At 36.8% G+C, this 16,283-nt stretch overlaps 1 pseudogene; it reads right to left on the bottom strand.

The window, feature by feature from the left end:
- Positions 1-330: 330 nt before the first annotated feature.
- On the bottom strand, positions 331-429 carry LOC132302095 (small nucleolar RNA R71; annotated as a pseudogene).
- Between the last annotated feature and the right edge of the window lie 15,854 nt (positions 430-16,283).

Genomic DNA, 16,283 nt, shown 5'->3' with positions numbered 1-16,283 from the left:
AATATAATGCACCCATATGCATTCAATTGCCACCATTTAGAGCACACCATTATGAAATCAAGCCGCAAACCATTCAAATGCTTCCTAATTATCATGGACTTCCAAATGAAGAACCTTACAAGCATTTGGATGAGTTGCTTGAAGTATGTTCCACCGTAAAATATACGGACATACTGGAAGAGGTCTTAAGGCTTAAACTTTTTCTATTCACCCTTAAGGACAAGGTAAAATATTGGTTTAACAATTTGGGCCTTTTTCAATAACTTCTTGGGCAGAAATGCAAGAGTTCTTGAAGAAGTACTATCCGGTTTCTAAGACCAATGCCATGAGAACCTCAATTCGAGAATTTTCACATGGGGATGGAGAAACATTTCATGAGGCATGAGAATGCTTTAATGAATTGCTTAGGAAGTGTCCACATCATGACATGCCCAAATGGCAATTAGTTCAATATTTCTTTGAGAGCTTATTGGATAATTATAAGGGCATGGTTGATGCTTCCATGGGTGGCTCTTACATTGACAGGCATGAGGATGACGTGTGGCGTCTTTATGAGGGCATGAGTGAAAATTCTTTCCATCATACTTTATCTTCTAAAAATGGTAGAAATTCTAGTGGTAGGAAGAGTGTTGGCTTACATCAAGTCGACCACTCCAAGGAAATTGCCGCCGAGATGAAATCATTATCTCAAAGGTTTGATCGATTTTTTATCAACCAAAACTCGGCGAATCAAGTATCTTCCTTCCCTAACCATTCTCATCATGCATCTAATGAGACATGTATGACTTGTTCAAGTGTTTTACATTCTACTTCCAATTGTCCCCATGGACATGCGCAAAGTAAGCATCATGAACAAGTCAATGCAACTTTTGTTAATCAAGGGAACAATCCTTATGGCAATCACTACAATCCTAGTTGGAGGAATCACCCGAATTTCTCTTAAAAAAGCCAAGGGGAGGGCTCAAACCCTTCTCACGGTGGTTTTCAAGGGAAATACATTCCATCTCCACTACAAGGCCAAGGTTCCCAAGGTTTTAGATCATCATACCAATCACAAGGAAACCAATTCTCGAATTCTCATTTTCCTAATCAACCATCATATTCCCAAGGAAATGTTAGAAGTCCCGCTTTAGAATAGAAAGTTTTAACTGCTTTGGGCACTTTAGAGGCAAACACAGAATTACTTTATTCTCACTCTCAATCCATTGCTAAGCTAGAAACCCAAGTAGGGCAAATAGCTAGTATTTTAAATGCAAGAGAGAAGGGAAAAATGCCTTTGAATGCCCCACAAAAGCAACAATATGTTGTGGAGACTCATTCCTCATCGGAAGGTCACACAATAGAGCATGTCAATGTGGTGACTACCTTGAGAAGTGAAAAGGTTATGGACAACCAAGTGGGTATGTCCAATGAAGAGAGTGAACTGGTGCAACCACAAGTTGACACCCGTCCCGTTTCATATCATATTCCTCCTTCATTGCATATGCATGACTATATAAATTAGAAAGTTATGAAAAGTGATTTGAAAAGTGATTTTGAAAAGAAAGATTTGCAAAATGATTTGAAAACTTCTTGTGTTGAAGAGACTTTAAAGAAAAATTCTGAAAAGGTATTTGAACCAAAAGCTCCATTTTCGGATGCCTTAAAAGGATCCATTTCAAATGACAAGCAAAAGGCTAAAGTAAATGAAATTATGGACGTGTTTAGGCAAGTGAAAGTCAATCTTCCACTTTTGGATGCAATCAAGCAAATTCCGGCTTATGCCAAATTCTTGAAAGATTTGTGCACCTAAAAGAGGAAGAACAAAAGCCAAGCACCTAGAAAAGTGGTCTTAACCGAGCAAGTAAGCTCAATTTTGCAGCATAACACTCTTCCAAAGTTTAAAGACCCCGGTTCGCCTACCACTTCATGCATCATTGATCATATCATTAATCAGGCTCTTCTTGACCTAGGAGCTAGTGTTAACCTTCTTCCATACTCGGTTTATGTCAAATTAGGCTTAGGAGACTTAAAACCAACGTCGGTAGTTTTACAACTTGCCGACCGATCAATCAAAAAGCCTAAGGGTATCATCAAGGACGTATTGATTAAAATTGATAAATTCTTCTTTCCCGTTGATTTCGTTGTCATTGACACGGAATCGGTCCCAAATCCTAAGAGCCAAATTCCCGTTATCCTTGGCCGTCCTTTTTTGGCAACCGCGAATGCCAACATTAACTGTAGGACGGAAATAATGAAGATTTCATTTGGCCACATGAAGGTAAAGTTGAATATTTTCAATCCAACCCCCAATTCATTTGACAAGCATGAAGAGATTAATGTTGTAAAGAAATGTCATGACCTTAAAAGTGAAGGAATTGAGTTTTTGTGTGAGACCAAAGTTTCAAAAAGTCCATCTTCAACCTTGAAATCAAAGAAAGTTGTTTCAAAATCTTGTTTTGAAAGTGCGTGGAAGCCCAAAGATTGTTTTGACCAAGGACCGAAAACATCTTTTGAGCTTAATTCAACAAGTTCCTTAAAGAACCATTTGTTGGGTGGAGTTCAAAACACTTATTACCCCATTGAGGAGGGGATGCACTACAAGATGTTTGATTCGGGCTAAAAGAGCCCAACGTCTTACTAGAGACGTTAAAGACTAGCAAGACATTTCGTAGGGTGTCAAAACCCTATTCCTCCCTCTTGCGAAGTCTAGATACTTGTTTTTGGTTCATATGCATTGCTAGGAACTGTGATTAGGACTGCATGCACTTTTATGTTGGAATTGAGCATTTTGCATAAGTTCGATCGATCTCAAAGGAGTATTCGATCGATCGAACTTCGACCTGCATCAACACTTAGAAAATTTTCGACCTACATCCAAATCACCTCTCTGTCCCATCGATCGAATTTGTTCTCAGATCGATCATAAGTCTTTAGATCGATCCAAACTTCAAGATTGATCGATCGATCTTGAGCTCCAACACTTAGAAAAATTTCTGAACCCAAAAACCTGCATATTTTTAGCTCTCTGTCAGATCGATCGAACATTTGTTCATATCGATCTCATTTCTGGAATTCATTGCTTTGACTTTGTTTTAACTTTTTAATTTTAAAATTCCAAAAATATTTATTTATTTTATTTTCTAAAAATCCCAAAAAGATTTTATTTTATTTTAATTCTTCAAAAATCCAAAAATTTTTATTTTCAATTTTTAATTTTTAGTTTTAAATTTTTAATTTTTAATTTAAATTTTAAAAAAAAATCTTAAATTTTTCAAAAATACTTTGAGGAGAGATCGATGTCAGTTCGATCGATCTGAGGATTCAGTTCGATCGATCAAACTGGTAAAGGGATGTTTTAAAAAAAATGAACCAAGGGTTTGTAAATCGATTCCAAAGATCGATCTAGCCCTCTTCCAAGCCCTATCTCTCATCGCCGCTGCACCCACCTTCTCCATCTTTGGCGAGACCTCCGGCGAGCTTCATCTCGTCCCGAATCTCTCTCTCCCTTCTCAAATCTTCATCCCATTTTCATCTCATCTCATCCTTCAATTTGGGTAAGATCCGAATCTCATCTTGTATTTCAAGCTTCGATTTGCTTCATACATGTTTTCTATGTTAGATCCATAATGTTTTAATGATGATTATTGCAATATCTGAAAGCTTGAAGCTTTTTGTTTATATATGTATATATGGTTGTATATATTTTCGAGATTTGATTTATTTTTGGGAGTATGGGCCTCATTGCATGATTAGGATTGATGCTATGTTGTGTTGATGGGCCCACGACCTTGTTCGTGAAGGCCCCGTGTCATCCACGTCACAGATCTGTGACTATTCATGTTCTTTGCACAGTTCGATCGATCGAACATATTTCTCAGATCGATCTAGTGAGATCGATCAAACTTAGTTACTTAATTTCTCAGATAGATCATGTGAGATCGATCTCATAATTTTTGTGATCAATCGAACTTCACAAATTTCATATACACATTCCATCCATCTTATCTTGTGTCCATGCTATCTCATTCATGCCCAATGCCTGTGATTTTCCACATTAGATGCATTTTACACTTATACTACTTAGCATGTTCACATCCTGTCACTTCCATAGATTCATGTCATTTATCTGTTTTATCTGTCTTACTTGACATACATGATTCTATTTTGTGCTTTAATTCTTTATTCTGGCACTGACTTCCCTTGTAAGTTTTTTTTTCAATTATTTTACAGGCCATGACTAGGGTCAAGACTGTAGCCCGTGGACACTATCACCGCCGAGGCAGGCCGAGTTTGAATGACGAGGCAGGTCCATCTTGTGCCCAGAAGCCTACTCCACCTCAGTCTCCAGTTGACAGTCGTCTACAGTCTTCAGACGGAGCATCTCTTTCACACGGTGATGCTGAAGCTGAGTACATACCATCTCCACCACCACAGCCAGCTCAGCCAGACCAGGAGTTAGACCAGCTATTACGCAAATACTCATGCCTTTCAATGGCACACAAGTCAGTTTTCAACACAGATTTCTTTTCCCTATCTGTGCTTACCCGATCCGCATATGACGATATACTACGAAGGGGCCTTACAGCCATTCTTGCCCATGTCACATACCCGGTGTACTCGAGGCTAGTATGGATATTTTTTCAGAACCTCCGGCTTGCCCCGCGTCACACGGCGGAGCTGAGGACCTCCATTGATGGCCATCTGATTTCTATCACTGTGGACACATTATCCAGATCGTGCCATTATCCGCATGACCGCCCTCCAGAGCTACAGGAGACATATCCCAGGATATGCTGGTCTTCATATGCAGATATGGCCATTATCCTTACAGGACATTATGCCGATGGCGAGACCTTCGCCACCCATACCTATTTGCCAGATGACTTGTGGTTCTTTGACTCAACCTTGTTCCGTAACGTCTTCATGATCGGCCATAAGATTCAGCAGAGAAGCGACTACTTGACAGCTCTGTATGCTTTCTATACAGGGCATTGGCTATCTATCCTTGCGCTCATCTGGAGCGTGATGAGGAAGCTCTATGATGATCACATTAGTAAGGAACAGCCCAAAAGGGCTAAGTCTCTCCCATTTGGCCACCTCATCACCCAGATCTTGTTAGACCAGCGCTATCCTTTTTATCCACAGGAGCGCCCTAAGAAAGGATCCTACTGGTTCAGAAAGAAGGACTGGGATAAGAGCTACAATGCTCTTATCAAGAGCCTTCAGGATGATGCTGCCGAGACAGCAGAGGATTTAGAGGCTAAAGAGGCAGCAGCAGCAGCACACCTGGCAGTGGATGACATACCAGTCGATCCGGCTGCCGTACATATGGATATTGATTTAGAACAGCCTGCCAAGGACGCAGAACAGCACTCTCCAGTTGGGTCACTGTAATACACCTAATTTTAAAAGGATAATCTCGGTATTATTTATTTGTTTTAATTGTATTGTTAATTATTTAATTGATTATTTAACTAATTACTTATGTGTTTAATTGAATTAGGTATTTCTTGATTATTTGATTACGTGTCTATGTATTATTTGTATTTGTCTATGTGTTAATTGTTTAATTAGATTATGTGCTTAAATGGTGTTTTGATTAATTGTAAATTAAATATTTTCTTTTTTTCTATTATTTTATTTTATTTTTCTTTTATGGTTATAGTTAGTAGTAATGGACTAACCAATTGGGTCCTATGGACTACTTGGATAGGAGATTGGATGTGTGTGGATTATTACCCATAGATAGTTGTGTATGTATATATATAGATATATATTATATACATATATAAAAAGGAAAGTAATTTATTAATTACTTTTATGGTAACTTGGGTAGTAATATTTAATCTGATGTGTATGTTTTATATTTAAATAATAAAAATATACATAGATTTGATACGTGTTATGTTTTAAGTTACTTTATAATATTATGGTAACTTAAGTATTATTGGATAATCCATTAATAAATAATGGAATGTGTATAATTTATTTATTTAATAAACATATACATAAATTATATACGTAACATATTTTACTTACCTTTTTAATATATATAAAAGGGAAAGTAATTTATTAATTACTTTTATGGTAACTTGGGTAGTAGTATTTAATCTTATGTATATGTTTTATATTTAAATAATAAAAATATACATAGATTTGATACGTGTTATGTTTTAAGTTACTTTATAATATTATGGTAACTTAAGTATTATTGGATAATCCATTAAAAAATAATGGGATGTGTATAATTTATTTATTTAATAAAGATATACATAAATTATATACGTAACATATTTTACTTACCTTTTTAATATTTTAATATATTTTTTTTTAAGTTGACTTGAATTGGGAAAAGGGTTAGGGTTATTTTATTTACCCTATAAATATATAGCTATAGGTTGTAAAAGAGGGTTAAAAATATTCACGTGATATATTCTATAGAGAGAGAGAGTTAGAGAGGGAATGAGGAAAATGAAGGAAGGAGGAAAAAAAACCCTGTAGAGAGAAGATCAAGGAAGAAAAAGTTTAACTTTCGATCCGAAAGTTTAAGGTAAGTTCTTCTTCTATCTCTTTCCCTTTGATTCGTGTTTCTGCACATGCCTAGGAAATTCCAGGATTTATTAAACACATAAAATTAAATAATTATGCATGTTTAATTGGATTAAAGCATAGGTTTTTATGAAATTGGTTCATATATGTTCTTGTGTTATGAATTAAAAAATGCATGATTTTGATTTGATTTCTGGTGTGAATTTTTACATGTTTGAATTATGTATTTTTCATATCTGTGGAATGTTAGAACGTAGAAACATGCCTAGGATTCCTGAACATTAAATAGGGACTACGTTTGGGTTTAAATAAATTTAAATACACTCAATCATAACGATGCTTGCTATTTGAATGTTTTAAACAAACGAATGGATTTAATCTTTTAAAATGCTTTAGCAATTGAGATTAAATGTGTAGGATGAATTGGATATGGAAAATGCTTATTTGATAATATAATAAAATATCATCATGTATAAGATTCAGTTTGTGTAGGACATATGATATAGGAAACTTAAATAAATAATAAGTCATTCATATTGTGTGATAACTTGATATCATATTATCATAGTTATTTCTGGAATGTTTGATGTATTTCTTTAATTATTACATCAATTGTTGGATTGTGTGGTTTAATGCACCGGTATGGGACGGTGGCATTCTAGGGACGGATTAACTTATCAGTTAAGTCCTACCTATTTTATATAAGGGAATGAATTAACTAAAATATTAAGTCCTACTTATATTCAAGTCAGGTCAGCTGAACAAGTTGAATGACTTATGGAGGATTAATTTATTATATAAGGGAATGGATTAACTAAAATGTTAAGTTATACTTATATTCAAGTCAGGTCAGCTGAACAAGTTGAATGACTTATAGAGGATTAATTTATTATATAAGGGAATGGATTAACTAAAATGTTAAGTCCTACTTATATTCAAGTCAGGTCAGCTGAACAAGTTGAATGACTTATGGAGGATTAATTTATACTGGATAGGATGGTTACTAGATTATATATATATAAGTATGGTGCCATGATATGAGCTTGAGTCTCAGGATCAGTGGTTAGGGTGCATATATCGCCAGGGATGTGTAGCTAGATATAGTGTAGTTGTGTACCCTGGTAGGTCTAGGTACTCATGCCCACTATATGTGCGTTTTGCATGTTATCTACTATTCAGGTTGAGACAACCCTATAGTCTAGTGAGGTTCCTTTAGTGTGTGTGTGTATATATATATATACGGACTACTAGTTACTGTTGGATTGACTAGGATGTATACGTGTATCGGATCTCTGCTTAGACTATAGTAGAGTAGAACTTGTTTGTGGGCCTGACCCACCATTATTTTTCAGGTGTTCGTCAGGAGTAGAGGTTGTTCGTGCTGAGCGGAGATCAGTCTACTTCATTCTTCCGATGCTACATATGAGTTCCTTTATGATTCAGTTTCCTGATTTAGACAATTATTGTTGCCATTTGTTTAGTTTGGATTTTCTAGGGGTCCACACAATATGGATTCCCGAGTTGTATTTTGGAGGATCAGTTGTATCAGAAGAGTTTACTAATTAATGGAAATATATTATGAGGTTTATTATTAGAGTATCATTTTAGTTTCTTGTCAGCATTTTATTTATTCTTCTTTATTCTTTTGTACTCTGTGTTCGTTTATTATCAATTTGTTTTGATATCCTCGGGTATTTGGGCGTGGGTCTGGCCAACCCACATTCGGGAATCCGGGGATATCACAGTCACCCATTCACGCACAAGAGCAGACTCAGGATTATCATTCTCCTGATCCAGCACCTGAGGCTCCAGATCACATACCCAGCTTTGGAGAACATTTTCAGACTCTGGAGGACTCAGTGGTATCTATCCGCGCAGAGACTATCTCCCTCAGAGCTGACATTGCTTCCCTCCGCACAGATGTCATGGCCGTATTTCGTGATCTATCCCGAGACATCCGCGGAGCACACCCTGCCCGTCCTGCCTCATCCACCTGAGATTCCCAGTCCCTCTTCCTTATTATACTTGATATTTGTGATACTTGCTACATTTTTATCACTGTATACTAATTTTGCAACCGGTCTATCGGCTTTGATTTTATGATATACTATGCACTTTATCCTGGTTTATATATATGCTTTCATTATGGATGTCATATTCTTATATTCTTATATCTGTCTGTTTGACTCCATCAGGTGCATCTCAGTGACTTTAGTGAGAGAGAGTACTGCCCAAAATTTTCAGAACCACCCTTATACCTCTCTCTTTTTTCAGTTGTTATCCCATTTACACTTGTATGTACACTGTGCACTATTATTATCCCTTTCGTTATCTGATGAGTTTTATCCAAGTGCCAAATTTCAGGACCACCGTTCATCCTAAGTTTGGGGGGCTATGCCACCCACTTTGAATACTTCTGTCCAAGTCATTCTTTGCCTTAATTGCACTGGTATACTCTTTCTTTTTGTTCTCTTTACACGTTGAGGACACTATGCCATTTAAGTTTGAAGGTAATGGTGCATTGCAGTGTTTGTTTTTAAATTTAAAATTTTGAGCATGACTTGCGTATTTTAGAGATTTTCTACGATTGGTCCATGTTAACTATGATTTTGATCTTTTAAGGATTATATTACTTTAAATTTAAAAATTGCATGACTTGAGAGTCCAATACTCCTTGTATGCCTTGTGAATGCCATTTAGGAGTAAATTTTTAGAAAAATTGATATCTTGCTTACACTTGTGGTCCACATCATCCTGATTTTAAGATTATTTTGAGATTCACTCTAATATTCTACACTAGCACAGGTGCACACTAGCATTCATTTGTGGGGTACATGCTTTGTTGATTATTGAATTGGTTATATCCCAATTGGACAAGTAGTGCATTGATAGCTTTCATTCTTGATAAAGGTGGATAACAACCCCTTTTCACTAAGTAGCCGAGATTCAAGCCTCATCAAGCACTGAACTTCTCGCGCCAAAAGGTGGAAGGACCAAACTCTAGGTTAATAATTGGATTTAAAAAATAAAAAAAATAATTAAAAAAAAAAGAGTTGTAAAAGTAATAAAAAAGTGAGGACTTCGAAGTGGGAAATGATTAGATGGAGGTTGTCTTGATTTGTAACTTGGTTGATTTGAGCTTGTAAGTCCGTAAGAATGTTTGAACACCTAATGCCCTAAAGCCATCCGGTTTGGGAGTCATTGACCTAACACTCGACCTCATGAATCGCTAGAAAGCTTAATAGATCAACACATTGCACTATGCTTCCATCTTTGATCCTAAAAAAAAAAAAAATCGAGTAAAAAGAATAAGCGCACCTAGAACAATAAAACTTTAATAAAAGGTCCGCTTTTTGTCTTGATGATCGGTACTAGATTTGTGTGCTAGTTTAAGGGTAAGGATTTGATTAATTCTTTAGTTGGCTAAGATAGCAACACACTTGATGCCGGTCCACTCAAAAATGATTCTAGAGTTGTTTTGATTTTCATAATCATTTTCTTGATGTGTGGAGGACCATACTTGCTTACTTAATGTTGAAATTTTGATAGATTGCTTAGAAATGTTTGAAAAATTGCATACTTGAGGTAGTTTTCTCCCAATACTTGTTTGCAATATTGGTGCCTCTTTTGAAAGAATGAACTTAATGTTTGTGGGTATCATTTCTGGAAACCCTCATAAGACTTCACTCGTCCACTAGGGGTAACCTATGGGTTTAAAAGGCTTGTTGCATATGTTAAGTGCAATCGTGTTCCCTACGAAAGTGGCGTTATCCATTTATTACTTTTTAGTTCATAGTTGTATAGTTGTTCATTTCATTCCTTTACTTTCTAGTTTATTGTTAGGGACTAGCAATATTTAAGTTTGGTGGTGTGATGAGCGCTGAAAAGTGCATATTTAAACCCCTTAAGCTTAGGTATTCTAGGACCTTTATCTATTTTATTTTACCGTTTTGTATTAATTTCGTGTTATTTCCATTTTCAGGTACTTATCCCCAAAATAAGCTAACTCAGCCAAATAAAAACATAATTGAAACAATTCTGGGATGAATCAAAAAAAGGAGCAAAGTAAAGTAAAAAGAAACAAAGGGTGAAATTTCAGCAACTTCGATCGATCTCAAGAAAAGTTCGATCGATCCAACTTTCATCGATCTCATCACTTCAAGATGGGTCTGAGCCATGTTTGTTCCTATTCAAAAATCTCAAAGTTCGATCGATCCAACCTCATTCTCTGATCGATCGAACCATCTTATTCTTATCCAAATGATTGATCTTATCCAGTTGTACCACCCTACCAACCACTTTTGTCCTTTTACCAAAAATATCTTCAAAATATCTCAGATTTGTTTTTATCCAAAAAGGCGCCACCATTGAGAATCGATCCAACCTCAGTTCGATAGATTTCAGCCATGTTCAATCGATCGTACCTCAAGTTCGATCGATCGAACCTCCCAAATCCTGAGAAAAATCCAAAGTTTAGGTCATTAAAAGTTGTCTCATATCGAATCATTAGAGGATCATTGGTGTACGAGCCGAGCTCATTTAGGGTGATTTTTGACCTACCTATATAAAGAATATGAGCCACTTTTTGAAGGAGCCTTTTGATATACTTTGATACACATACTTAGTGAGGAATAAAAGAGGAGGAGGAGGCTAGAGACACCATTGGAGACTCTTCATCAACCAAGGAGCAGATTTCTTCCATAGAGCTTGCCCTTGAGGGTTGGAGGACATCATCCATGAGTGGCTAGACATCCTCTTGGGGCTAGAGTTAGCCCTAAGCATGCTTTCTAGTTTTTGATTTATGTATTTTTGAGGGGATTTGTATTGTGATTCATGTCTTGACACTTTTATATATATAGATCTTGTTTATTCAATGATTTATATGGTTTAATACTTCCAATTGATCATTTCATTCTATCCATATGTATATGTATGCTATAATAGATGTTCATGTGTTTATCTATATTTCTTGTGTTATTGATATATATCTATGTGTATTGAGGCTATAGATCTAGAGATTGTCGAGACATAGTGCTTAATGTCATGTTCTTGTAGTTTATTTGATGGTTCATACTCATTTCTTAATGGATTGTACCTCTCCTTTAGTTTAATTAGTTTAATTTCATGCCATTAGCTTAGTTATAGTCTAGTTGTTAAATGGGAGGACAATCCATGCTTATTGTTGATGTTCCATACTTATGAAAGCAAGTAACATATATCTCTAACCTTGTGATGTGTTTGGGTTGTTAGCTTAAAGAAAGGATTAATGGCTTAATTTGATATGTTGTGCTATTCACCATGTTGTTTAGACAATATATGCATAATTTGTCATCAATGCTTATTGGAACAACCACACACACACACTTTATTATAATACATGTTCTTCCCCTCATTAATCATTCATTAAAGATATAGAAAAGCTATGCTTAGTGGTGATCTCTAAACCCCAAGATCTCTCTCTCTTTTATTCTCTCTATTGCATTATTGTTTACTTTAGTTTAATTTGCATCTAGTTTAATTCAACCAACCAACCACTATTTTTGATCACTCGACCTACTAACCCTAATTTTGATTCCTTAACCTAATGCGACCCTCAATCCTTTGGGATGATTCCTACTCACCCTAACTATATTTTTAGTGAAATGTAGTAGTGGCAATTTCTAAATGTAAAACTTGGCCACATTGCATAAACTTTGGGTTCGACAACGACCCTCACCAGTACCCACTCCATAACTGCCGCAACCTTGGCTGGATCTACTGCTAACCCTTCTTCTGACACTATATGGCCCAGAAATTTAACCTCTTTCTGCCAAAATTCACACTTCTCAAACTTCGCAAGCAACTGATGTTCTCGAAGTGTCTGCAAGACGGTGTGTAAATGTCTAGCATGGTCCTTCTCCGACTTAAAGTAAACCAGAATATCATCGATGAAAACAATGACAAACTGATCTAAGTACTCTCTGAATACTCTATTCATTAAGTCCATAAAGACAACGTAGGCGTTAGTTAAGCCGAAAGGCATAACACGAAACTCATAAGATCCGTACCTTGTGAGAAATGCTGTCTTTGGAACATCTTGTTCTCTGACTCGTAGCTGATGATAACTAGATCTCAAATTTATCTTCGAGAAGTAAGTAGCTCCCTTCAACTAATCAAACAGGTCATCAATTCTGGGCAACGGGTACTTATTACAAATAGTGACCTTGTTCAGTTCTCTGTAATCAATACAAAGACAAAGAGATCCATCATTCTTCTTAACAAACAATACTGGTGCTCCCCATGGTGAAGTACTCCTGCGAATAAATCCCTGGCTGAGCAACTGCTGAATTTGATCTTTCAACTCATGCATCTCCGCTGGTGCCATTCTATATAGCGCCTTAGTAATAGGCATAGTGCCTGAAGCTAAATCAATGACGAAGTCTATCTCCCGACTCGGTGGCAAGTCTGGAATTTCCTTAAAAACATCCTGAAATTCCTGCATTACCAGGATATTGTTAAGAGATACCGCGGTCTCTTCCTGTGAGTCTTCCTCAATAAAGAATAAATAAGTGCTAGGCCTTCTATCAGGTCATGGTACAATAATAAGATACATCTCCTGTCCTGGTATAGCAAATACAATAGACTTTTCGTAACAGTTAACCTAAGTATGGTACTGAGATAACCAGTCCATCCCAAGTATAACATCATAAGAATGCATATCCAAAACTAACAAATTTGCAAGAAATCGAAGCCGGCCCATATCTATAAGGATATCACCGCAACTCTCTCGTAAGATTACGCCAACTCCCAATGGTGTATAAATATTGAGAGGTTGATCACAAAACTGAGTCACCATACCAGATAAGAGAACAAAAGATCTAGACAAAAAAAAAATGTGATGCACCAGTGTCAAACAATATACGAGCAGATCTACCATGTATAGAAAACATACCCTCAATAGCTTAAGGAGACTGCACATTATATGGCATGACGTTATATACCCTGCTATGCTGCAACTGTTGTAGAGGTTATCCCTGAGGAAGTGGTGGTGCTGGAAGTGTCAGAAAATTCTGAACTTGCCCACGTGGAATCTGTGGGGACGGTAAAGGTAATGGCTAATTAGGTCTCGGCTGCCCGTACTGTCCCTGTTTAGCTTTGGGACACATCTTGGCTGGATGTCCAATCTCTCTACAATAATAACATCCCTGAAAAGGACCTGTCTGCCTCCTCGGTTGATTTCCCGAAAATTGTTCCTGTCCAGTCTAAGGTACCCTAACTTGCCTACCCTGATTAGGAACCCCATCTCTCTGCACATTTGTGTTTCCTTTGTTTTTCTTCCAAGGTTGATGTCTTTGAAATCTGCCCCAGTCATTGAACTTGGTACCACTGCTGCTTCCCTTCTCCACTGTCTGGTGAATGAAGTCTCGGTCAGCCCGCTTATCTCCCTTGGATTTTTAGTAATCACTCCTTATCTGGCAGTGCTGTAAAGCGTCATTAACCACCTGTATGTAAGTAGTATATGCAGGACTACCTATGATCACCATTTTAATAGGCCAGATTAACCCCTTAACAAAACGGTCTTTCTTCTTTTCTTCAGTATCCACCTCCTCTAGTGTGAATAAAGACAAATTGATGAACCTCTGTTCATATTCGGCGATGGTCTTATCCCCCTGCTGTAGATCCAGAAATTCGGTCTTCATTGCTGATCTTACTGACAAGGGAAAATACTTGCTATCAAAGCGAGTCTGAAATTCAGCATATGTAAATCTAGTCCTCTCTTCAATGGTAGTGATAGATTCCCACCACTGCAACATATTCCCTATCAGCATAAAAGTAGATAGCATCTGTTTCTGCACTTCGGTACAGACTACCATCCGAAGATGATGTTCACTCTCCTGTTTCCACTGATATGCTAACATGACATCTGTGGACCCTGCAAATGATGGTGGATTCCCTCTGATGAACGAGTGACGAGTTTTGTCCCATGACATTGGTTGTGCTACTGGTTCAGGAGTAAGTGCCATCTAAGGAGGTTGCTGGTTTCGTAAAGCAGATGATACTCCTGCTGCTACAGCTCATGCAATGATATCAGCAACTTGAGGAGTAAATTCCTGATTCTCATCTTGATTTAGGGAAATACTGCGATTTCGATTCACACTCCTTGTCCCACGTCTAACCATCATTCTGTCGAATTAGAAAAATCTAACGTGAGTATATTATAGTGGACTGACTAAGAGAGTACAAAGAACCCTAATACTTAGGTTCGAATTATCAGAATACACAACGCGAAAGTTTAGTAATCACAGATCCCTAAGACACTTGAATCTGGAATGCTCTGATACCAACTGTGATACCCCACATTTTTCACGCATAAGTTGATCAGGCTTATACACGAAAAATAAGAGATATTAAAAACAATTGGTAATATACAAACATGGAATACAAAATGATAATAATAGAAGAACTTAGACAAGAAAGGAAAGCTAAATAATAAAACATCCATCCATCCATTATTAAATATAATACTCTTATACAACTTGGAAATCCTATGTCAAGGATCCCTAAATAAAAATTTGAAAGTTCAACGACGGAAGTAACTAAAACTGGAATCAAAATAATACATAAAACTTATACCCTAAACAAGACCGTAAGAGTAGATGAGTTCGGATGGTGGTCCCACACTGCTAAGCCTCAACCTTGAAACGGGTACTGACAGGGTCCTAAAATACAACAATGGTGGGTCAAACCCAAGAGCAAGTTCTCTCTACTATGACCTAAATCAAAGAATCAAATAAATTAATCATTATTATTCGGAAGTATACTATATCTGTATACACCCTAATGAAACTACACAATGTATAATAAGACCTCAACCAGAATAGACGATGATCACTTAGACTCACACGAGGTGGTTAAGTGTCTCATTTCCCTACCTGGGAAATCAACTATTGATACACAGTGCACAGTACTGACAACACATACTATAAGTCCTACACAGTGATAACACATCTCAAGGTACTAATGAATATACTGAGCATATCACTTAGGCAACACATGCCAATAATATTAAACCACATACCCCGACAGTCACACATCTGTCTATGGCAACGAATGTATAAGGTATAAATGAGTCTAAACTTATTAGTCAGCTCACATGGTTCTATACGGCAACACATCCATATAATATAAATGCGACTTAATTTATTAAGCAATCCACTTATTACCTGAAATGCACACAGCATAATAATAATAATTTATACATCATTAACAATTTAAATAATCTCATAAGGTATAATGGACAATTTATATGATTAAAATCATGCAATCATTTAATTTAACATTAATAATTAATACCATTTAATAAAATAATGACACAATTAATACTTAACAATGTCATTACATTATTTACATCTGTTTAATAGTGATCCATACTGGAAATGATATAATTAATATTTAAAAATATTAACCGGACATAATAATAATTTAATGCTCCGTTAAACCTGTAAATACCAACCATAGGCCCAAAAATGAAAGTTTGAGGTTCTGGAAATTACAAAACAGTCCCTGGGGGTATTCTGGACTTTTTCAGCAGCAGTAGAGGTCCCTCACACGCCATCACGAGCCTCCCAAAGTCCCCACACGCGCTGCCACTTTTCTCACACGCGCACGAACTTACACGCGCCTCCACGCGCTTCTGGAGTCAGTCATGCGCGCGCACGCGCTGCCACACGCGCGATGATGCTTCCTGCTGACGCGGTGTGTTCTGATTGGTC

This window comes from Cornus florida, unplaced genomic scaffold (assembly GCF_030987335.1).
Source record: "Cornus florida cultivar Cherokee Brave unplaced genomic scaffold, ASM3098733v1 CherokeeBrave_3.0.0_Hap2_Chr03, whole genome shotgun sequence".
Taxonomy (NCBI): Eukaryota; Viridiplantae; Streptophyta; class Magnoliopsida; order Cornales; family Cornaceae; genus Cornus; species Cornus florida.
This window is presented reverse-complemented; position numbering and strand designations above follow the sequence as displayed.